Here is a 24,989-nt window from a genome sequence, read left to right as displayed (position 1 = left end):
GAAGAAAAACTCTTCTGGTAACTATTGTAAAAGCTAATAGTTAAAATGCAGTGAAATATTGCTCATTAGCTGGATATTGCTATATTGCGTTTTCATTTCTTGAAGGAAAGGATTAGCAATCCAGCTGTTAATTTGTATTGAAGATTTTTTTCAGGTAAGACTGTAATGAAATATTTAACCCGAAAACAAAGTAGAGTGAAATTTTTCAGTGGAAGAATGGAAACTGGGAGCAAAACTCACAGGAAACACCTTATTTCCAAAATGCTTGTAGTAAATTTTAATTCAGCAAATTTACTAATAAATTTGCAGCAGTCTTGGAGCAGAAATAGGATTCTTGGTGGGGCAGATTCTAACTAAGCTCAGACTGCCAGCAATTTTAGGAAGTCTTTTTCCTGATTGCATTTTTGTAGAGCTTATTTATAATGACTTTAGCATTTTTATTTATTCGGAAATTACCAGTTTCTCAATAGTTTACTTGCTGAGGATTCTTACTTTCCTTCTTTGTTTGTTCTGATTGTTGGATGCACAACCCCTTTCTCTGAAAGGCAGAGGTGTGCCTAACAACTGTGAGATTTTTCTGCTTTTGGGTTAGATGAGACCTATGAAATTTCATATCTATTTTGTGTACATTTTGCTTTGACAATTCTTCTGGTATTCAAGTGAATAAAAAGGAATTGAGTTTAAAAAAATACTTAAATTTGACTAAACATATGAGATGACTGCAGGTAGACACTAAAGTGGAAATCTCTGTAGGTGTTCCTTTTCTTGAAATATTTAAGTATTTATAGTATGTTTGGACAAATATCAGATGCCTTTGTGGATTGTAAAGAAACCTGGTAGGAGGTGATGGACATGTTTCAATAGAAGAGTCTGGGGCTAGGATGTGAACCCAAGTTTTCTGGGCTTTGGACTACTTGAATACCTGTACTGTATCAATAAAGCCTGTAACTTTACTCTTTAGGGAATCATAGAATACCCTGACTTGGAAGGCACCCATGAAGGTCATCATGTCCAAGTCCTGGCTCCACCCAGGGCAAACTAGAAGTTAGACCGAGAGCATTGTCCAAACACCTCTTGAACACCCACATGGCCACAAGCTGGGGAGCTTGTCCCAGAGATGGGAATTGGTTGCCTCCCTGTTTCAGTATCCAGTAGAGATATTTTCATTGTTTATATCTCAGCATGTCCTAAGTTAGGTAATTACAAACTGGTGAGCAGAATTAGTCACTGCTGAAGCTTTTGCCTAGCCATGAAGCTATCTCTATTCCAGATATGGGAATGAGAATACAGATTTCAAGGGTCCCAGTCAGTGCCTTGAACAAGCTTATTGATGTTAATTCTTAATTGCTTGTATATATGCATTGCAAGAATGGATTATCATCTGAGATTTTTCCTTTGTGATATTCATCTATAGATTATTGAAATTTTCTATTTATTAGACCTGGTGGGGAGGAATAGGTAAAGCTTTAACGGTTTTCATAATTTTACTACAAATAATTAGTCTGTTTATGCTGAAGGTTCTAAACTGCATATATTTTGGTTGCATTTTTTAACTGCATCCAGTGTAAATAGAAACAAACTCCATTTCTATGTTGGTTTTTGTTCTGTGATTTTTGCTTCAAATAGTGCCCTCATGATTTACAAATATAAATGTTCTCCTTCCCTAGCGAGTGAATATGTCACATCCTGATTATATACGTTCAACAACAGGCTTGCTAACATTCTCACTTCATATGAAGAGGGTTAATTATGAACTAGACTACAGATCTCAAATATATCAGCAAGCTGAGTAGCTGGTGACTGCTGCAATCAGTTAACTGCAAGGAAATGAAGCAGGACTTATTTACATTTAGAGTGATGCCTGAGTTCTTAATCACCTCAAAGCATTTAAAAATTAACTTTACTACCAACAGCTCAAGAGGCATAATGAACCCCAGGAGGGAGTTTTCTTCTCTTTCATTTTCATTGAAGCCATCTATTCATTTACATCAGACTACTCACACTCCAGTCTGTTTTCCTGCTAAAACCTCAAAAGTTTCCTTATTTCATTTTCTTAAATAACTTGTGGTTCATTTGGTATGCTTCATCATAAATTAGTCTTAAAACTGTGCAAGAACTCTTGGCAACTACTGAAGTACATCCAGCCACAAATCCTTTAAGGACAAATAGAAGCAAACAGCTTAGTATTTCTATGTTTTGTTGTGGATGTAACTATGTGTTTAAAAGGCAACAAAATACTTTAATTATCATCTTCACGGTCTCCCAAGCGTTTGCACCTGCACAAGCACATTTTGTGATTTCACACACGGACAGAACCATGCTCCAGAGAGGGATCTACACTGTAATCAAATGAGCAGCTAACAGGCTGAGCAGTAATGACATTTGACAATTGGCAATTTAGAAGATGGACGCAAAGATATTGAAACTAGTACAAATTCTCCAAGCTTTCCACCATAACTTTGTTTTATCTTGACTCTTATTTGCCCTGAATCTCCTAATAGGAGCAACCCTTTCATAATAAACTCAGCCAACCCATTATTTCTATACGCGTTTTCTTCCATTGCTACAAACATGAAGCACTAACACCTCCAAAAGTGTCCTACTCCCTAGGGAAAGGTCTCAGTTATGAAAGAAAAAATATCTTTTCTTTGGAAGTTTCCCTTTAAGGTTTGAACTATTTTCCTGGGCTATTTACAGTTGAAGTGAAGGTGATATTTAGAGAGACAACAGTAATGAAGAGTACAGCAATCCAGCAAAATTTAATAGAGGTAAAACTTAAGAAAATTTTTTTAAAAAAATTGTGATTTAATGCAGAAATTGAACTATTTTTTTTTTCTACACTTATTAAGATAAATAGAAATGTTATCAGAGTGTATTATTATTACTGTTTTCTTAATACAAGATACAACATAGTAGTACCGTGGCATTTCTAGTAAACAGCAGATACAGAGTCACAGTAGATATGGATGTCTATTTAGTATAGTTGTTTTAATTTTTCTCTTATAGCTTCTCTTTCAATTAAATTTTAGCCATAAATCTAATAAACTTATAAATTAATTGTTGTAGCAGCCTTTGTTACCCGGTTCTGTTACAGAACAATTACATTTGCAACTAAAAATCTCAAGTCTCTAATTACTTGGGCTTCTTATGGGACATTGTCATCAAACTGAACTGAGGTATTTTGGGGTTTAGCTGTTGTGTGTGAGGCATCTGAGCTCTCCTGGCTGCCAAAGTCATCCTGCCCTGGCTGCCTCCCTCTCCCTCCCTCTGGCCACCTTAACTCTGCACCCTGACCTGCTGCAGCTGCTGGGTAAATTGGATGGAGGAGTTGATCCTTTGGAGAAATAGGTGGTGGTACCACTTGTGCAGCCTGGTGTGGCGTGGAGGTGAAAATAAATTCCAAGGAAGGGAAAAAAGTGTCTCAGTTTAGCCCCAGTGGGCAAGAAAGTACCATGCAGATACTCAGTTTTCACCCCATGTCCCCATTGGCATGGAGAAGAGAATCAGAAAAGAGATAAAACCAGTGGCTTGAGATCAGCAGTTTAATAATTGAAATAAAATGTAATAACAGCAACAACAATAGTGAAAAGCAAGAAAACAAAAATAGAAATAAAACTCTGGAGAGACAAGAGGTGCACAGTGCAATTCCCCACCACCCACTGAGCAGAGCCCAGACTGTCCCCGAGCAGGGATCAGCCCCTCCCAGCCAGCTCCTCCCAGCTGATACACTGAGCCAGATGCTCTATGGTATAGATGCTATAAGATGGTATAGAATATACCTTTGGCCAGTTCAGATCAGCTGTCCTGGCCATGCTCCCTCCTGGCTTCTTGTCCCCCTCCTCGCTGGCAGGGCATGGGAAACCGTAAGGTCCTTGATTTAGAGTGAGCGCTACGAGCAACAACCAAATCACTGCTGCGATGTCAACATTTCTCTCATACTGAAACCAAACCCACAGCACTGGTAAGAAAATTAACTCTATCCCATCTGGAACCAGGACAAGAAGCTAAGGTCTCCTTTTTTTTAGATAAGGATGTCACCTCAGCACTGTCAATCTGCAGCCTCAGAAGAGAAACAAAGTAATGAGCTTTTTACATCTAAGGGGAGATAAATGGTTACATTTAAGTAGCCTGGGCGCTGATGCTGCAATTGTAAGGAACAATTGTATATATTTATGAAACAACTACAATCTTGCAAATCCTTTTTCAGTCACGAGGGTAACAGTCCTGCTAACAAAATGTCTTTATCTTTTTACTGAGGTGATAAGTACAATGAATGGGAGACAGATGGATTTTGCTGTGTGGTGTCCTGGGGAAAGATGTGACTGCTGATGGCTGACACCTTGGGGGAGGCTGGTGCGATATCTGATCACCTGCTGGAGGAGCCTGAGAGATTGTTTCCTTCCTTGGCCTAAAGCTGCATAGCTGATATTGCTGTGTCTCTGCGGGGAAATGGAATATGACACGTGGCAAGGCTGGGGAGCAGTATGGCTCCAGCAATCTGTTTGGAAAAGAGTCTGAAGGTTTTTTATAACACTTTTAAACAGAAGGGCGCTATTGTGTGTATTTTAATGTTCAACACTTAAAATCTGCAAAATTATTTTCATATAACTTTCGCATGATGGACTCTGCTGCCTCTTGATGTTTTCTCTCTCAAAACTGACAATTCATTTCCTCTTTCGAAGTCAAATTGTCCTGAACTAGGACTAGAGTTTTCTGCAGATATCTTACTTAGGCTACAAAGATCCAGAGTATGAAATGAAAATAATAATAAAAAAATTGCTTACAATTTTCTTTCTTATTTGTTTTCCCATGCTATTTCTAACCCACCTCCTTTAAATTTCTTTTTATTTTTAGTAGTTCCTTTGTTATGAACCCTGCCCAATTTGGAAAAGTCTAAAAAATATGTTGTTTTCTTATCCTACAGTTTCAATGCATTTTGATGTAGCTGGCTATGCAGCAAGTCTGGCAGGTCTCTGAAAGACGGAGCAGAACTCAATCCTGTATCTAACAATATTGTGAGTATCCCACTTTCCACTATCCCTGTAGCAAGTGCCACTCACCTCTGCTATTAGTTGCTGGATAAAAGACCTGAGAGAGTTTTGTTCCTTTGGTATTTTCCAACTGTTTTCATAACTAAGTGTACTTATTTCCTCTCCAGAGACCATAGTTGTCTCTGGAGTTTACCTCTATTTTCTTCCATAAAACCAGCTATAGTTTCAGCTTGATTTATATTTGTTGAATGAGATTCGGATCTGTCTGCCAGTTCAGTCAAATTCTTTCAAGATTTTTACTCTGAAAGGGTTTGATGGAAAAGAGTACATTTAAAAATATTTTTCAGTATCATTTCATAGAGCTCAGTTTTCCTGGCTGGTATTACTTATAGCCAAAGATGCCTGGATCCCTTTGGATTTAGTTTTAAGCGACTCCTGATAGAAATATCTTCAGGAGTCCTGCCAAGAAGTATACTACTATTTCCCTGTCCTTTATTTCAACCAAAAGCTTGTAATGTACTTTTATTATTTTGATTGTTTGTGACATTGATTTTTGTGGATTTATAATAGTATAAGTAAAAATAATATATAATAAAAATAATAATATAATTATAAAACAATACGATAAATAAAATATAAGTTATATATAACATGAATAAAGCATTATACTCATCCAGAACATGAAAAACTTTTACAATAAATGTTTCTTCATACACTGTCATTTCATGTGGCATATAGCTATTTAACTCTAACAATGCAGATGGTCTGTGTGACCAAGTTTGATATAATACATGGTATTAACTCTTTAGTACAAATTCTGGTAGTTCTAAACTTTATGCAATAATTTTTAACTTTCTTCAGTCTTTTTATATCTGTCTTCATGGTTTCAGAATGTGGGACAGGATTTAAGGTAGATTTTTAGCTAGAAGAATTAATATATCCATTGCCTAAGACAAAAGCAGCTAAAATTAAGCTGTGGGCCTTGATGGATTTTGGGATGCCCAGATACTGAGAGCATTCATAATTAGAGAAATTTCACTCAGTCATTTCCTCTTAGCTTCTGACTTTCCTAAAAGTGATTTTATGTGGAGCATGTTTCGATACTGTGGCTTTGTAGGAAATTAATGTCAGGTAACAAATTGCTATGAATGAATTATCAATGTACTAACAGAATTGTTCAGATCCAGGTACTCCTCAGGCACTTGGCATAAACAGAGCTGAAACTCTAATTCCTGAGTGTTGCCTGCTATTGCAGATTTAGTGTCCTGCTTTACATAGCTTGCACGGGAGGAGATAGAAAAAGGCTGCCTGGCAGCTGTCTCCTTTGGGAATCCCTGCTAAAATGAAATGTATATTTCATTAGGCCATCCCAGGGAACAAAATTTTAAGTAAACATACATTTTAAATGAGTAAGCAATTGTCTACTGGGAAGCTGTGTATGGAGCTTTATTTTTAAATATATATTCTCCTCTTTCAGACTGGGGAATCACACATAATCCACAAATAGAGAACATCCTAGTTAAGTCTTAATATCCCTCTAAACACAGCCTTGCAATCTAAATCACTAAACACTATAGCACGGATGTTCTCTGCATAAGGCTCAATTTCACTGCAGTCAGGTCAAAGTTCTTCTGTCATAGGAGAGTGTTTTTTTGACATATAAAATTTGCAATGGGTCTGGCTGGGTATTCCCAGAGAGTATATTTTAACTGGAATTGCCTGCAGTGGCTTGAAGGTAACAGGATATTTAGAATATTCTTGACTGTCGCTATGTATTTGTCTGGCACTCTTTCTGTAGTCATAATTCAACTTATGTAAGTTGGTTTATCAGAGACTGGACACAGCAAATTTTTCTCTCTCTTTCTTAAGCTTTAAGCTAAAAGAGCTTAATCTCTCCTTACCTGAGATAGCTATTTGGGCTCCTCTTATTTTTAGTGAGAGAAATAGACAATTTTGTCATGTAGTTAAATGACTTATTTTAGATCTCTGCTTAGGATGAGACCTCTTAATCACTGGACTCTGTCACCTATATTGACTAGACAGAGACAGGGATAACTGCCTCAGATCTGCATGCCTGTGTCTACCTGAAGTCATTGAAACTCTACCAATGCTGACTAGCAAGACTATTTTTCATTGGGATGAAATCCTCTAGTTGCATCTTTAAAATTAATAATTTGTTAGAATTCAGTTTGATTTTATATGTTTATGTGGGAAAATTGGACCTGAGTAATAAAAGAAGAAAATTTGATGAATTATTCAGTGCTTTTCTCTCTCTTCACTTCTGTAATTCAACAGAGCTATAAATAAAAGCATTTATGTGTATACATAAATATTTGGAAAAAGTCTTTAGGACAAGGCAGAAACAGTGATTCTTAGTTGCTTTTTTGTACTGCAGTTCAAACTTGCTACTATGATACCTTTCTGAATGGACTGCATCAATCTAAAAGAATAGATTGTCAGATCTGCCAAGGAAAAAATAGGAATAAAAGTAAAAAATAATGTCTTCAGATCTAGACCCTTCATAATACTAAATCCTCTTGTATTTTTCAGACAAAAATAGCCACATTAAAATTAGCAGCATTCAAAGAAAAGTTAGAGGGTCATTGCAAAGATTTTAAGGTACACAGCACACCCTGTACTCATAGAATCAAAGAATCATAGGATGGCTTGGGTTGGAAGGGACCTCAGAGATTATCCAGTTCCAACCCTCCTGCCATGGACAGGGGCACCTTCCACTAGACCAGACTGCTCAGAGCCCCACCCAACCTGGCCTTGAACTCTTCCAAGGATGGGTACAGATAAAACTGGTTAGCCAGTTACAATAGACTGATTCTTTGTTAACTTTGTTAATTGCTAAGTCTTGTTAACAAGACTTAGCAACTGTACCTCCTTTATATATATATGTGAACTCTTATTAACAATAAAAGGCATATGTAGTTTCAAATATATTAATTCCCTTTTGTCTTTGCCTTGCACTGCTCTGTGAGTAGGAAAACAGGACACTTGGGAATTAGATGGTTTGTCAGGGCTGCATTCAGTCCCTCTTTCAACCAGGAAGAATCAGAGAAGAGGTTCCTCTGCTGTGTGCCATGTGTCTGTTGCATGACCACACCACTACCTCCTTTGTGAGAATTTGGTGTAACATGTCCTCATGCAATTTGATGAGAGATTGAAAGCAAAGCCATGCAAGTACAGGGAAAACACACAGAAGAGATAAAGACTTCATGGTGCCTTGCTTAAGCATTTTCTTCCCCTTCCCATTTATTTTTTGCATTGCTTGTATCAATACCCTAAATTGCATCAATATTCAAGAAAGGATTAGTCCCAAATTCAACAAGCCAGTATAAAATTAGAAGATCCAATATAAACTAGATATAATTTTTTTTTTCTGTCCTGTGACAGGAGAAGGGAGTCAGTATTTAAAATGTGTGTGAATGGATCAAAAGTCAGTCTATGCATTAAAACTCAGTCTCTGGCTCAGTGTAAGATTGGGTGATGGACTGGTCAGGTTTGGACATGCAAACAGAAGCTTGCTTGCAGAAGTGAAAGTAGAAGACTGATATTACAGGACTGAACACAAGCAAGAGGAAAAAACCTGTTTCTTGGACAGTTCCTATTTTTCTGATACTTGGTTTCTTTTTCATTTTTTCTTTCTTTCTTTCCCTTTGCAATATGCCAGCTGCAGCTTAATGGGATACTCAGGTGGACAAAGGATGCAGGTCTTACAGTTCACTGGACTTAATAGCTTTCAGTTAAAAATGAAAGGAGATCACTATTGCTCATATATCTCTATTTGTTATTGTAACTCTTTTTCTGGTTGTTGGCATATTTTTTCAAGCACTTGTGTAATAGTGTATGAGAGTTATGGAGGGTAGATATAGGTAAGCATTAATACATTAATATAGACGACTATGTATAGTGTAAAATCTGTATTGAAGTTGATGAATAAAATACATTTTCTGTATTATAATCACTGTATTTTCCCCCTAATACAGAAACAACATAAATTTTAGCATTTTAAAAAATAAAGAACCCATGTAGGTCATGAGATGTTAGATCTCCTTCCTTGCCTTGCAATGTCTTTTATTTCTGAGCAACATGGCAGTAACATGAGATCACAAGAGCCTTTGTAAAATGCGTGCTTTAGCAAACAAAAAAAGATTATGAATTTTCTGATCAATGCTCTTGGAGGGTTTTATTAATGCATTGATATGGTATCACAAATGATAGACTACAGTGTAAGTTAACAAAGGCATGTCTGCACACTTCCACACTTTGATGGTGTCAAAAATAACTTTCAGTGGCAGCATTTTGTATTGTTAATTGTATTGTTCTATGCTGAAATCCTTCACCTAAATATTTATGAGTAATTCGGTTCTACAGTAACCTACATTAGTCCCCTACGATAGGACCATGATTATTCACATGCTCCAAGAGACAGTGGTAATGCTGGGGGATGGGAAGTCTGAACCTCTGGATCCTGGAGGTTTCTCACTTGCTCATTTTCTTGCTCATTCTCTCTCTGCAGATCAAACATTCCCTGAAGTGTGGTAGAAGGCAGGAAGAATGACACTTGCTAATTTGAATTTCAGAAAGCACCTAAACTTCATTCTGATCTCCAGGTAAGTGTCTGTGAGCCTCTTGGCTTTGACACTTGTTAAAACTTAATCACATAATTTTTTTGGTGCCAAGCTACCTTATGCAGACCAAAGAGAGAAGCATGTGTGAGCGTGTGCTGGTGTTTGTGAGGGAGAGAATACTTCATTTGTTTGTTCAGATAATGTGAAGTGAAAACAGCATTACTCTGGAAACATGAGATCACCTTATGAAAAAGGAGGAGACATTAAATGACAAACTGAAAACATAAAACTACAGGTGATCTGATACAGTTGCTCTATGCAAGATCTCAGGAAGGAAACATCTGGGAATGTGTAAATTACTAATTTAGATCAGGCTTTATTTTCATGTATTCATTCTCTTCCTCTTCCCCCAAACTGCTTTTTAAAAATACCCTCAGGCATGGGCTATATCAAAGTCCATTATTAAACCATAGCTGTCAAAAATAAAGGAGAAGGAAAACAATGAACATATTCTAAATGTCAATGCTAACTAGATAAATTCTCTCTCTGAAGATCTGGACAGCTACAGAGAAGTTTGCAACATGTTATCTATACTGTGAAACTTAGTATCTATACTGTGAAACTCTGTATTAACCACCTGAAGGGTGTGTGTGTACAATGACCAGTGACTCAAAATGAAGACTTCTTCTTTATATGCCTCATCATCACTGTTAGACTGATGTCTGCAAAATATTTTCTGTCCTTTCCCTTATATTTAGAAAAGAATTGATCTCAGTCAGGACTGGGATGCTTCTTTTAGGAGTATTTGAGCTGTTGCATTTGGCCAGCCTGAATGCTTACGGGAGGTCTGTTGCATGATTTTATTCAAATCTTGCATATGCCTAAAGCCCTGTGCTGAGATAACCACCCATGTGGGTGCTGATGCAAGATGACTCACTGTCCACTTTAGATGTCAGACTAAGAATTTTATGTTTGAGTAAGAATGGCTTAATGAATGGAAGGGAAAACATTCCCAGGCTTCCTGGCAGGGGTGGCACATGGGGTGTTTGGCACGGCTGCAGTCAGCACCGTGCATGTGATTGGTGAGGTGGGAAAACAGACCAGTAAATGCTGTGCCATCCAGGTACTGGAGATCTGGTGTGACACTGCAGAACAGAGCAGAGGCGTGGGATACCTTAAACATATTTTCCCTCAAATGATTACATGCAGCAGTCCTGCTGCATCCTGTGTACTTTCTGGAACAGGATGGTGTATGAGCACTGAACAGTTCTGAGCTGTGTGAAATATTGTTAGCAGTCACACGGACCTTGTCTAGGATGTTCAAAAGCAAACTGAGGAGGGTACAGATGAGGAGAGTTTGTTCTCCATATTCTTGGTGGACAAGAAAGAAAAATGTGCTTAAACTGTAGCAGAGAAGACTCTAGTGAGACATAAGCCTTCCTGAGCAGCGCTGAAAGAGGCTGCATACAGCCTGTGAAATTGTTGTCCTCAGGAATCTCTGACTTGGGAAAACACATCTGTTGTGTCTGCTATGTGGGGCTGAGCGTTGCTCAGCCTGTGGTGAAGGCTGGAAGGGAGATGATGGCATCAACATCTGATATGTGAGCTGCAGTGAACGTCTGGGCTATACCCAGGAGATGGTTTGATAAAAAATGCAACTTTGGCTAGATTTTTCTAAGGCTGACACCAAGACTCCTCTGTTTCTGTATCAATGGTCTCAACCTCCTCTGAGATGCAGCCTTGCTTTATTAACAGGGAGGAGTGAGGCAGATTTTGTCAGCACAATGAACCAGGAGTTGTGCTCCCTGCCAGATATTCAGAGAGCCATCAGGAAGGGTTTGTTTACCAGAACACTTTTCTTCAGTGATTTCCCACCTCAGAATGGAGCGTGATGGCTTTCACATGTGTTGTGAGCACTATTTATAGCTGAGCAGCAAAAACTGAGTTTGCAGCAGAACTGACACAGTCATTTGATGCAATGTATGATTTCTCCCCAACCCCAGACGTAATAAAACACAATCTGCAATACACATTTTATCTAGAAGCACAATTAATCACAGTGATTAATTCTCATGATTTCTTAGACTTCTAATAAGATGAAGAAATATTGCTTGACAGATAATGGGTTGAGGAAGAACGTTTCTGAATCACTGTTTTACTTACTGTGGACACATCACTTTGCCCTTTTGTATCTGGTGAAATCCCCAGGGATTATTCCATCTTTCTGAAAAAGCTAAATAAAGATAGATTCAGGTCAGGATATTCTGGAGATAAGAATGTGATCCATACTGTGCAATATCACTATCTTTTAATAATGGTTCCTAACGTACATTTTTAATATTTTTGAGATTATATTTTTTACTATTTTTTAATCTATCAGTGCATACACAGCATATTCTGTTAGTCCTCAAAACCACAGGCTTGTTCTTAATGTAAAAACTGAGCCTTAAGGAATTTATGGTATAAATGTGTCCTGTCACTGAAGAAAGGCTGTGTTTATGAACTGCAAGAGGGCAATGGATGGTGTCGAGCTACTTGGATGGAGCTTGGTAAGGATGTACTACCTCCCCTTTGATCTGCTGGACATGTGCCCAGTGTCCAAATAAAGGAGAATGCAGGCTCATTCCCTAACTCCATAGGTCACCAACCACATCATGTTGTGATCCGTGGATCAAAACCAAGGCCAAGAAGGCAGGAACACAGCTTAGACCCTCTCCTTCCTGTGCCCTGGTTATCCAGGTTTCTTCCTCTCCTGTGGCACACGGTGCCTGTACCCAGTGGGCAGCAATGTCTATTTTACAGGACACTATGCAGGACAACAAGAGGAGGAGGAGGATGCCCAGCAACTTGCTTGCAGCTTATCATGAAAGCACTGACTGCAGCTTAGCCCTCAAGGATCTCATTCTTGATGACAAGCCCTTATTTGCACAGGGTGTTGTAATTGTGCTTTACAAGCAGAGTGATTGAGATAGTCTATGTGATAGCTGGAGCCCAAGTCCTGGTGCCTTGTGGCTCTGTTGAAGGTGTCACAGAGAAAAAGTGCCCCTGCTGCCCACCCTCCCACGGCTTGCAGCAGCCTCTGAGGGCTCTGAGAATCCCTGTGAGGGGAGGGTGCACGCCTGGCTGTGTCTCAGGTGTGTTCTGTAGGAGCACGGGCTGCTCTGCTGCTGTTCCAGGGCAGGGCTGCACTCACCCTCAGGCTTGCAGACCCTCGGTAGCTGGCAGTGGTGGCACCTCCACAGTTTGTCTAATAAGGGGCCCTTGTGTTAATGAGCATCTCTTATCCTTATCCAAGCACTGGGCAGCCTCTATTTGCAAGTTCAGACAATGTCAGCACTGTGGGGAGGGCTGACACCCTGGCTATGATCCTGGTTTCTTCCTCTCCTCCCCAGCCATTTTCTCAGACCTTGTGTCCTATGCAGGGTTGCATAGCAGGCTCAAAACATCTACACAGTATGGAAAAATGGGAGGATGAATGATGGATGACTTATTGCACACCACAGAACCTGCACCCCAGGATTTTCTCTGTGCATAGTCATGGGAAGTACAGCTATGGATTCTGGGAATGATTCAAACACTTTTACTGTGCAGGCACACAGGGTATTCTGGATGGTCTCAGGAGTTTTCTATCTGAGCATTGTCTAAGCTGAAAAGTAAGAGTTCTGTTTTTATCTCAGTGGCAGAATACAAAATTCAGATCAAATCCAACTCCATCCTTAAGCTGCTTACAGACAGCACACTAAACTTTCCTAACTTGAACATGACACTTGAAATATGGGACCAAGTCTGCATTTTCCATATTGAAGCAGGATCTAGCCAGGAAAAGAGCCCAACATTGTAATAGGAAGCAGGTACTTGACTGAGAGGGTGTGGTATGTATTTGTGGATGCTTCAGACTGCGTGCAGGCTATGTTTCAGCAGGAAGGCTCCAGGTATGCATTTTCCATGTCAGCAGGCATGTGCTTCCTAAATCCATCTGACCACCTGAGCAAAACCTGCACTCACAGCCTGAAGGTCTTCTAAATATATTTTGTCTGTCTCAGGATGTATAAGGGGTTTGAGTGGAATGTTGCTCAAGAACAGATAAAAACCAGACAAACAATGGGAAAAAAACGTTGAAAGGAAAGGAAATGGCCTTCTGGAGGATGAGGAAGATGAGCAACACAGAGACAGTCCAACAATGTGACGGATCCAGAGGTAGCTCTAAAGCTCCAGCACAATTATTCCTGGACTTTGTCATCTTAGCTGCTTTGGCATGTAGTCCAATAGCTGGGAACTGGGAAAAATTATCAGAGCAGCAGTAGCTTGTGGTTTAGTATAGCTCGCCATAAGGTTGCTCATTCCTGTCAGAAAGTATGTGTATTTTTTTTTAAAAAGAACTTTAAAACCTCCCTCAAATATTATGTTTTGTGACATTGATTTTTGAGAAATCCTGCTGACAAAGCAAAGAAACTTTCTGAAATAATATTTTCTCATAATGCTATATTTTATGAGGAATTCCTAGTAGCTCACTTTTATTAGAAAATATGTACATACATATATTTTTTCTAAGTACAAGGATCCATACTGTCAAGTGAGATCTTGTGAACACTTTTTCTAGTATATATTTACCATTTTGAGTAAAGTTGTGTGAAAGACTTGTGAGTTTTATGAGTGCACAGCAACAGAGACATTTGCTGCTTTTAGCAGCAGCTATTTTTTTGCTATTTTGTTATTTTTTAAGACTAGGAAATGTGTTTTATGAAAGAGAAGGACTTTCAGCTGTGGTGAGGGTAAGTTCAGCACACTGCCTTCTCACCATTCTAGGACTTGGTCTTCTCCAGTTTTATGTGCAGAATTTCTCCTGGCTTCAGTGGTATTTTTCCACCCAGATGAAGAGGTCTGTTTAACAGTTCATGTGTGCTATTAAAGTGCTACAAAGAGCTGGAAATGGAACATATCACAGCCTTAATTAAACATTCATATGTTATTTCTCTCAAATATTGAGGTAAGAAGGGACAAAGGCTTGGAGGTTACAATGAAGCAGAGAATATTTGAATCCAGTTATGTCAGACAGGATGGGGACCACCTTCCCTCTTAATGGCCCAAGGTGCAATTTTCATTATTTCTTCTGTCTGAGAAATTTAGAGGAGTGTCCTCCAGACTGCTTAAAGGAGTCTGTACCTCTGTATGGTGTACTGATACATATATCAAACCTTTAGGTTAGTTGATAATCATGCTTGTATGATTTAAATATCATCCACTGATTACATGACTATGACCCACTGAAAAGTTCAGAGTGGGAAAGGAAGTGGTAAGAATCAATATTTCTGAGATAATGGACATGTCAGAGCTACAGGATAGAGAAACTGATTTTATTTTATTTACTTTTTAATATGAAGAAACAGACAACTGTTGAGCATGCCTTAGAAGCCAGTGCAATATGGACTACTCACAAAGGCATTCAATTTTGTGGGTGTAATTAAAAACTAAACTTTAATCTTTCTGGATCAATTAAATATTTGGACAGAAAGCAGTGGTCCACTGTGAAAAATCTGTGAGAAACCTATATACGTCCAGTTTCAATTTCTCTACTGTAGTCATTAGCATGCTGCCTAGATAAAGAGATTTTGATTCCTTGTTTAAGGCATTCATTTTACTTTCATTTTTCATATTCAGCTTACATTATAATGCTCTTAATAAACATATATATTTAGCACCACAATCTATACAATAGAGCAAGGGTAGAAAGTTGCATACTGTTTGATAATAATACAGTATTTATGAGATCAACTAAATCAAAAGTGTGCTCTGAAAGAGGAATGATACAGAAAACCAGTCCTCACTGTTGCTTGGCTTGCTCCACCTTAAAGTTTCTAGCAATCAGGAAAAATCTCCGTAGGTCTATTACTCATTGCTTAGTTGGCCTTTCACACTGTATTATTTCCCTCACCTCTAACCTAATTCTCCCTTATTGCAATCTTTTCTGTTTTTCAGAGATTATTGAACACAATTCATTGTCTGCTTCCACAAAAAGCCTTTCTGAAAATTTGAGAACTGCTATCAAACTTCCTCCTAGTCTTTCCCCTCCTGGATTAAGCTTTGCAAGCTCAATTCTTGCAAAGTCTTATGCTAGAAAAGTTTTTAAAGTTCATTCTTATTTCAGGGTCTGGGACTTTCTCCATCTGGTTCATGAATTGTATTGACATGTGATAACCTGCAGTGGTCACAGGGATCCAGATAAAGAATTACCAGCTCTGAGTAGAAAGGAAAGAATATTTTGTGTGTTTAACATAAAATGTACTACTTTTATCTGACACAACGTGATTGCTTCTTAGGCAATTGTACAATTTTATTGCTTGTTTGTGATCCATTCTAATTCCAGATTCTTTTTGCACTGTGTTTGGTTAGTCATTCTCCTTTTAATATTTGTGCAGGTAATTTTACTTGCATAGGTATATGTGAATTTACTTAATTGTTTAGCTGCATTCGAATTTCTGCTGTACACCAAGATAATTTAAAATGTACATTCTGTACTCTGATGGGTTTGAAGTCTTTTTAGCTTAGTGTAACTTTCAAATGCAAAAAACAACTTAATCATCTACCAGTTCAATAATGAACATGTCATGCAGATTCTTGCAGAACCTGACCTGATGCATCTTTCTCATTTAAAAATGATTGACTAATAACTATTGGTAACTAATTCTGTGAGATTCTGAGATTTCTCAAATCTACCTCAAATCTACTTTTCTATGCAAATGTCCTGTGGGATGTCAAAAGCCAAAATCCAGATGCATGACAGTGTTTTTTCTCTTCTGTCCATAAAGCTTGTTATCTACTATAGAGAGAAATAAATTTGCACTTACATGACTTATTTATTAGAAATTAATTTGTCTCTTAAATCCTCTTTATATTCAAGGTTCTTACAAATAGACCTTTTCATTATTTGTTCTGATATTTTTCTGGTAATTGAAGTTAATCTCTCTTATTCTTTTTGACATTTTAAAAGTGAGTGTTTGCCCTTTTTAGACTTCTGGAATTTGTGTCCCTCAAGTTGCTAAAGACAATTGCTAATGGCTAATAAAATATTTTCAGTATTCTCAGAACTGAATTGCCACAGACCCAACCAACTTGAAAACAACTACATTATCTATGTAGAGTCTATTTTTAAATTTTTTTTTTAGCCTGATTTTCACTCGTTATGATTTTAAAGTAGTTGGCTATGATATTAAAACTGATCTTTTAAGCAAAGGCAGAGGGAAAAGATCATTGAACACTTTCAAGATAAAGTGATAATGCTGTAAGTATGATAGCCTAAGAGTATAAGCACGGAACCGTGGTGGAGAAACATTAACCCAATTGATATAGCTGGAAAAGAGACAAGCATCTGCCTCTATAATAGAGTTTGTGTTCCTGAAGACTTTTTTATTTTTTAATACTAAATTAGTCAGTTTAATAAAAGGTATAACTTCACTCCTGTAACCCTGTCTGAGTCAACACTTTAGCCTGTTTGCTAGTAATTGACTGTATTTTGTTGTTAACTACTGCCTTTTTCCAGTTCTTAATAAAGCACTTAAAAGTGTCTTCTTCTCATGATGTTTTTTCCCCTATCAAATTCTGTCACAGACATGCTCCTGAGCCCATAGAAGTATTTCTGCTGTGAGTTTCTGCCATCCTTTTGTACTGGCATTTGGTAGTTTGTGCTAATTCGATAGTTAATTTGATTATGCATCTTTTTATGCGTCTTTCCTGGATATTGGATCATTGAGGAATGCATGATCAGGCCAGGCCAGTGTTCTAGACCACACTGTATGTCCTCTGGACAAAGAGAACTGGCACTGTACAGATGCCACTACACCTAGCATAGGATGCTCTCCTCAATTAAAGCAAAAGGTGAGAAGGCAGTAAGTGCTTGCAGTTTAAAACAGCAAATGAGACACGAGGATTGGTATTTTCTAATGAGAAATAAGAAGCATACTGATTACTTATTATGTTATACTATGATTCCATAGGTTGTTTTTTATTTTCTTTCACTTCTATATGAAACATGAAGAAGGACTAAAAAAGAATTGCCTCAACATGTTAATAACATTAAATACATATGTGGACTTTGAGACATACCTCTAAATGACACAGATTTTTTTTGTCTATAGAATTATGAAATTTGTGATCGTGGGAAAAAAAGTGTGTTATAACAATGGATCATTTGATAGCTGTGTGCTGTAAAATCCTCCTCTGTGCACAAGTTAAAATATGTTCAGTTAAAAGTTCCATAAGCGCAGAGTTACTGATGGCATCAAAACCAAGTGAAGAGAACAGCATGTAGAGACACAGAATTCTTCTGAGCAGCTGTCAAGCTTCATTGCTGAAATAGCTGTTTTTCAGCTGTGAGTAAGAGATAGAGAGCTGTATTTTAAAGATAACATTTTATTACACACTTGCTTTCGAAGGGCAACTGGACACAGGTATATCGAGCTAATTTCAAACCCTCATTTCATTTTTATCAGGGCTAATTGTGATGGTATTCTAAATACTCGTGTATACTGCAGGAGCCTGCTGCAGTCTCAACTATCCCCAAAGTAGTTTGTATAAAAGATGATACATATCTACATATGAATATGGAATTTTTAATGTGCATGTAAACCTAGAATCCATAGAAATTCTCTTAAAGCCAGTGAAATAGTCCACAATCAGGAATCAAAGTGCAAAGTCTGGCTCAACAGTTATAATTATTTATGAAACCTTGGAGACATGTTATCAGTCATCTCTGTTCATTGTGCTGGTTCTCTCCTGCTGCCTCTCCAAACTTGGCCATCTTTCCCATGTGAATGGAGAAAAAGAAAGAGGATTGTATTTCCATTGGTTTGTGTATCTGGCTCTGCTCTTCCTTTCCCCTTGCTCTTTCCAAATTTAGCCTCTGTTTCTTTTCTTGTGCTCAGTCAGTGATGATTTCTTGGTGAAGCACTGGACATCAAGATTTCTCACTATGCTTATAAAGGATTATATAAAGTTTAATACATTTAAATGTTTATTGTAACACACTAAACCAGTGTATTCCTTGAGCTGAGGCTCAGGGTAGAACGATGTGTAACTGCTTGAAAAATGTTGACCTGCTCACTGGGCTTTACAATCCTCATAGAGATTAAAGAAGCATCATACTTTGACCATAACTTAAACTTGTTCATCCTTGACTTCACACTTGATAAACAAAGAATAATATATATATTAGGAACAAGAGCACATTTCGATCTTCTGCAAACATAGATCAGTAAAGAGAATAAATCATAAACCAGCCAACTATGTTTTTCTCCTCCTGCTTCCTCTCCAAGCTCAATTAAGACTCAACATGTTTTTCTTCTCCCTAGTTTCCTTTTATCTGTTCTCCTTCTCATGTTTCCATGTCCTTCCCCCCATACTCTTTATCTGATGAGGGATAAAGAATAGTGCTGTGGGATAATGAGGTAATTCCTGGTAGTGTTGGAAGTCCCAGACACCTGGATGATGTATTTTTTTTCTATCCCAGACTGGATCAGACCTTGAGTAATTCAATGGTATATGTTCAGGTTAAGTCTGTCCTTATGGGACTCAAAAAATATTCTGTGTACTGAAAAATATGCAAATGTCCATCTTTAGATATGGTGGTTTTGGTATGGAAAATTTAATTTATATGACTGGCTAGGAAATAGCCTAGATGTGTAATGAACCAAAGTGTTTTACCTTTGTCTTCATCCCATCCAACACTTTACAGATGTCTAACCCCTGGCTCTCTTTCCTTGGCATAGGTCCAGCTCTGATTTGGCACTGATTCACTCTCCATATGCAGTGGATACTCCCAATCTAGTGAATTTTTAAATAAAACTGCTTTGCATACACTGTATAAATGAAATATTAACCCCTCTCATCCTTGCAACACAATGTTCCCGCAAAAAAACAACAAAAAATACCATTCCCAAGACTAATTTTTTCAACAGACTCTAATCTAAATTAGTTCTCAAAGTAGTTTCCATATTTTTAATTTTATGTAGCCATTAGAATTGCATGATTATTTCTTTAAAAATTGGATTAATTTAGATTCAATAAAGCAATTATAACCAGCAAAGGGATTAACAATTAAGAGACCTCCAAAAAGGCTAATTACAGGGCTAGTAATTTAACTGACTGTGTGATGATTCAACTCAGATTCCAATTCCTTCAGCTTTTGTGTATTCACTTTTCTCCCTGGTGCTTTAATAGCAAGCTTGCATGCAAATACTTGCTTCTCTGTGACTGAGGCCTGTGCTGCTTTGAGCCAAAATTGATTGCTGAAGTTACATGACTGAAGTGCCTCAGGTGAAAAAAAAAATCACTAGAAGTAAAACATCCAGTAGGCAGCTATGTAAAATGTGCAGCCTGACTGTCACTAATGCTCACAGGGTGGAACAAGTTCTGCAAATAAGGTCAAGAGAATTAACACTCACTTACCCACCCCTTAAATATCAAAGACATACTGCTGATAACATTTGGGGATAATTACAACTGCAAACCACCAGCTACATGAGCATATGCAGTCAAATGCTTTTTCTTCCTTAGAGTAACTGCTCTTCAGCCAATATTATGAGCTCACTCAATCATATTTCATTTAAGAGCATGGATGACCATGGCTGTGTAAAGTCCCTTCTCCTTTATTGTTCAGATCCCTCTGCTGACATTAACTCTCTCTCACTGCTCCACCAGAACTGGTGGAATCCTAAGGTTTTCTGCCAGTTGAGGTCACACATGTTTATGCAGTCAATCAATAAACCTGAAAACAATGATAATGCATTTATATGCCGATTAAATTAGTTTAAATTTGTTTAATACATGCCAAGATAAATGCTGCCACTCTCATTTCCATAAAATACTGAGGTTTAGGTTCTGACATGTTGAAATCAAGGAGGTTTTCACTTAACCTCAGGGGGCTTTGGCTCAGAACCACAATCCAACCACTGTGAAATACAGTTTATTTCTAGCCTTTTGTAGAATGTATTCCAGAAATATTTTCCCTTATTTAGACCCTAATTCTGGTTGTTTTTCTTTATTTTCTCTTTGAATAAAAAAAAAAATCAAACAAGACAAAGCAAGATTACAAGTATCTCTGAAGGGAATGTCATCATTTAGCAGTTCAGCAGTACAAAAACTGACTCATGTCTCCCTTTTTTCAGTTTTCATTGTCCTTTCCCCATCCTGAGACCTTGCAATCAGCCTCAGCAAGTAACTAGTATTAAAGACCTCCTCTTGCTTTTCAAAAATGGAAGAAAAAAATTAGCTTTTAATTTTTTTTTATTGTCCCAGTTTAGTCCCTGAGTCTCAATGGGGCTGTGCAATCTGAAATTTGACCTTTTCAAATTGGATTTGAAGAATTAAATAACAGCAGAAAACCCTTTTTTTCAGATTTTTGTTCATATGCTTTGTGGCTGGCAATCCTACAGTATTGGAGAGTTCAATTAGGCAGTGTGTGATTGGCAGGTTCCTGAGTTAAATAGCTGGGATGGGATCATATACTTAAAATAGCTTTAAAAGAAAACCTGTAGACAGACAATCAGTCAGACAATCTTTTCAGGCGCTTGGAAAGCCCCTACTTTCCTAAGCACTTGCCCTGTAAACGATCTGGAAGTCTTGCACATAAAGTAGTTTAATATAAAAGATTGCTTGGAGGCAGTTAACATGCAAACATACCCCTTGATGTAATATCTAGGGGGTATTTTTTGAAGTTGTTTTTTTCAGAAGCATTGTTGTTGCTCATTATGAGTGTGACATCACTTCCCCTGACCTAGTGATATGTGTACTCTCTGTGCTCTGACTTTTAACTTTTTTAAGATCAAAGCTTCAAGTCTTCTGAATTCAAGCCCACCTTTCCTTTTGCTCTGTTCATTTCCAATATCTAGAGGAAAAAATTTACCAACAAAGCAAGGGAAAAAGAAAGGCAAAAAAAAAATCCTGTCTATCTCTGTTGCTAGATTCTGCAACTTGTTGGGCAAAACTTCCCTACTTTTGTGCTGATATACTGGGTTGGAAATCTCAGTTCTGAAGCCTATGTATGACTGGAAAAATTGGAAAGAATGTCTTTCTTTTCTGTTCTTGAAAGACTGTCACTGCATAGTGTAAAATTGTCAATGTTTGTTCATACAAACTTACAAAAATTAAGCTTTTACATTGGGAATTTAAGAGTAAAGAATAATTTCCAATGTCCCCCCCCTTAACAAAAGATGCTCCCCCTTTTTTGTTTTGCTTTCCAAACTACAAACACTCTTTTCCCTTTGTATTGCAGCTCACAAGTTGGCTCTTTTGACCAGCATGCAGAAAACCTGAGTTTAGCTCCTAAATTCTGTGGATTCAAATCTAGGTTTCTTCCCTTTGAAGAGTGCCCTGTTATTCCTCTAGACACTCTCTATCCCTTCCTTTAAAGCTTACAAAAAACTTACAAAATACCCCCCGGGACCCATTGAGGAGGGTTGGATGCTTTCCCCACCAGTCCAGGTGTCACTTGGGAGGAGATGCCCCTGTAGGTTCACCTTTGTGGGTGCTCCTGTGGAGCTGAGAAGGATGGCTTGGGATCATCAAAGCAGAAAAGGAGAAATTGGACCAGCGAATGCTCTGTATACAAAATAGTATTTTATATATGATGCCATGGAGTGCTGCTTATAAGAAGTTTTTTTTACTCCTGATCTGGAGCTTGTGAAATCCCAGAGAAGGGTGGGATTTAGTGGTTGCATCTGCTTGCTCTGAGTGTTTCCCATCAGCTAGTTCTGAGAAGATCCTCCTCACCATGCTGGTTTTGTGGGGATTTCATGCTGTCAGGGAGGAGGCAGAAACCAGAAGATCAGAAAACAAATGTATAGGGATTTTTTTGTAAATCAGAGGTGCACTCACATATCAAACACTGCCAAAAACTGTGATATCTCCCCGACCAAAATGTATAACCAGCAAGAATATTTAGGCAGAAGAGCAAGAAGTATGGCAATAAATGTGAAACAGATCTCTATGTGAACATATACTAAATAAATTAAGACCTTTAATTTCAGATAAGACACACTGGAATATAGACAGTAGGAATATGAGAGAGGGCTAGAAATTCACAATTAGAGAAGAGGCTGGAGAATAATTTTCTACCATTTTTTAAACAATACAAGAGCTGAAAATTACCATGTAGCAAGAAGCCAGCAAAACAATACCTGGAATTTTTTCACACAAAGTGTTATGGAGAAAAAAATATGAGTGGATTTTGAGATTTTTATGCATGTGTGCATAAAACCACACATATATGTTCATATGTGTGTACACATGAACATGCACACACACAAGATACAGAAATACATATATATATGTAGGTACTAGATATAATTGGCCTGATTCAGTCTTTAGTAGGGAATTCTCGAAACCTCTGGTTGGAAAATGCTGCAGGCACATCACAAACTATTAGTCCTGTACTGTGTCTGTTTCTGTACTCTTCCCCTAAGCACTCCATGTGCTCTTTGTGACCCTCTGTTCTCACCTACACGCTGTGATGAAAACTGAGTCACATAACAGCAGGTTCCTGGGGCAGCATGATGGGACACCAGGAGAAGGAGCTAACACACTGCAGCTATCAATATTGTGCCGACTTATCTTTAGAGAGGACGCAGGAAATCCGTGAATGCAGCAGGCACTAAGGCAAACTGAGTCTGCAGCAATTGGGGCTGAGCTGAAGAGCTATTGAAGCAATTAATTTGTAATACCTGAAGAGAAACTCTGCTCTTAGCAAAACAACCATAGGAAGCTTTTATAGGGCAAAAAAGAGGGTTTCTAATCCTCCAGGATAACTGGCAATATACACCCATGGAGGGTGTATAATGTTACTTTTCTCTCTCTTTTTCCTTGTTGAAGAGTTGGTGAACTGTAAGTCTAAATTTCCTAACCAACAGAGAAAAGCAGACCATGCTTGAGACTTTCTCTGAAATGAAAGGTTTTCAAGTTGATACATTTTAGACAAGAGGACGGGAATATAGGATGAGTATCTATGTATCTTTATATGCCTTAATTTTCAGTTTAATATGATATTATAAAATTAACAGCTTCAAGCCTATGACAACTTTCTGTGTGGTGCAGAATGAGTTAGGAAGATCCCAGATATCACCAGGAGAACTACAGAGGCTTATGAAATATAACATGCAAAACTTCCAAGAAAACCAATACAAAAGTTTCCCTACACTTTCTTATTCAAAGAACCCACTCTGAAGATAGATAGTACTGATTTCCAATAGACTTGCAGGAAAATAAGCATGTGGCTTCTTCTGTAACCTGACGACTAGCATAATCATAAGAAATAATCATAATTATTCTAATTTTGTTAGAGGATTACTTCCATGAGGCTACAGACCCCCTACTGAAGGGGAAATTCTCACCTGTCCAAAACAATGGCCAGCAGTTTCAGAGAGATAAAAAAAAAAGATTTGCATGGTGAATTTGTAGATAGCTTTAGTTGAATGGTTTTTCCTTGTTCTGATTATAAGAGGACATTATACTATTGAAGAATAAACAAATACCCCATGAAGCATATAGACATTATAAGTATTTTGTTTTCCATAATTGACAGGGATTAAAAAATGTTCTAAAATACTTCACCCATTATAAATGTGTTCTTTAGTGCATTCTTCACTTACTGATATTATTTTTCATCACATGGTTTTATTCCTTACAGACAACTGTATCTTAAGCCATTTGGGCAATTAATACAACCTTGCCATGATCAACAGGAAGAACTAACCCCCCCAATTTTGTAAGTCCTCTAGAAGAAAATATCTGCCATATATTTTCCACATTTGATCCACTTATGTTTGGATTGCGTTGGAGAAATCAAATTAATGTTGTGCTCCTAAACAGCCCCCAAGTCTTTTAAGACTTAACCCTTAAAAGTAAGATTTTTTACATTTTAGCCTAAACTGAGCATTTCAAATTTTTAAAATTAATTTCACCCTTAAATACCAGTTTCCTTCTAGCTCGTTATTAAGAAAACCTTTTGGTATCCATCCCACACCACTGCATTGCAGACATCTAACCATGCAAACTGCATCCAGGGTTCATAGACATTGTCAGGTCACAGGTGGGAATCCTGATGAAAGAAAGATATTATTTTGCTTTACTTATCTCACCCAGCAAATCTGAGTAATCTTTTAAAGAATATCATTCCAGTTTGTTGTTATGGGAATAAATTAAGCCTAGGGTTGGAGACTGGAGTCCTGTTGGTATCACAGAATCACAAAATCACTGGGTTGGAAGAAACTTTCAAGATAATTGAGTCCAACCCATGCCCTAACACGTCAACTAAGCAATGGCACCGAGTACCACATTCAGTCTTTATCAAAACAGAGATGGTGACTCCACCACCTCCCTGGGCAGATAATTCCAGTACTTTATAACTCTTTCTGTAAAAAACTTTTTCCTG

The 24,989-nt window shown here is 37.8% G+C and overlaps 1 long non-coding RNA gene across 2 annotated transcripts in view; it reads left to right on the top strand.

Annotated features, from left to right (window-relative positions):
• The window catches only part of LOC106861945 (uncharacterized), a 116,255-nt gene extending 99,162 nt beyond the window's left edge, over positions 1 to 17,093 (top strand). The window contains exons 9-11 of one of the 2 annotated variants that reach the window (XR_015801333.1): positions 4,925 to 5,015; positions 9,520 to 9,613; positions 15,548 to 17,093. This is a non-coding gene — a long non-coding RNA (uncharacterized LOC106861945). The remainder of the gene's footprint in view (positions 1 to 4,924; positions 5,016 to 9,519; positions 9,614 to 15,547) is intronic. The other variant, XR_015801336.1, reaches the window with a different exon arrangement.
• The last annotated feature ends 7,896 nt before the right edge of the window (positions 17,094 to 24,989 follow it).

Source organism: Sturnus vulgaris, chromosome 1, assembly GCF_052056855.1.
Source record: "Sturnus vulgaris isolate bStuVul1 chromosome 1, bStuVul1.hap1, whole genome shotgun sequence".
Lineage (NCBI taxonomy): Eukaryota > Metazoa > Chordata > Aves > Passeriformes > Sturnidae > Sturnus > Sturnus vulgaris.
The sequence above is the reverse complement of the archived record's forward strand: the minus strand, read 5'-3'. Positions and strand labels throughout refer to the sequence as shown.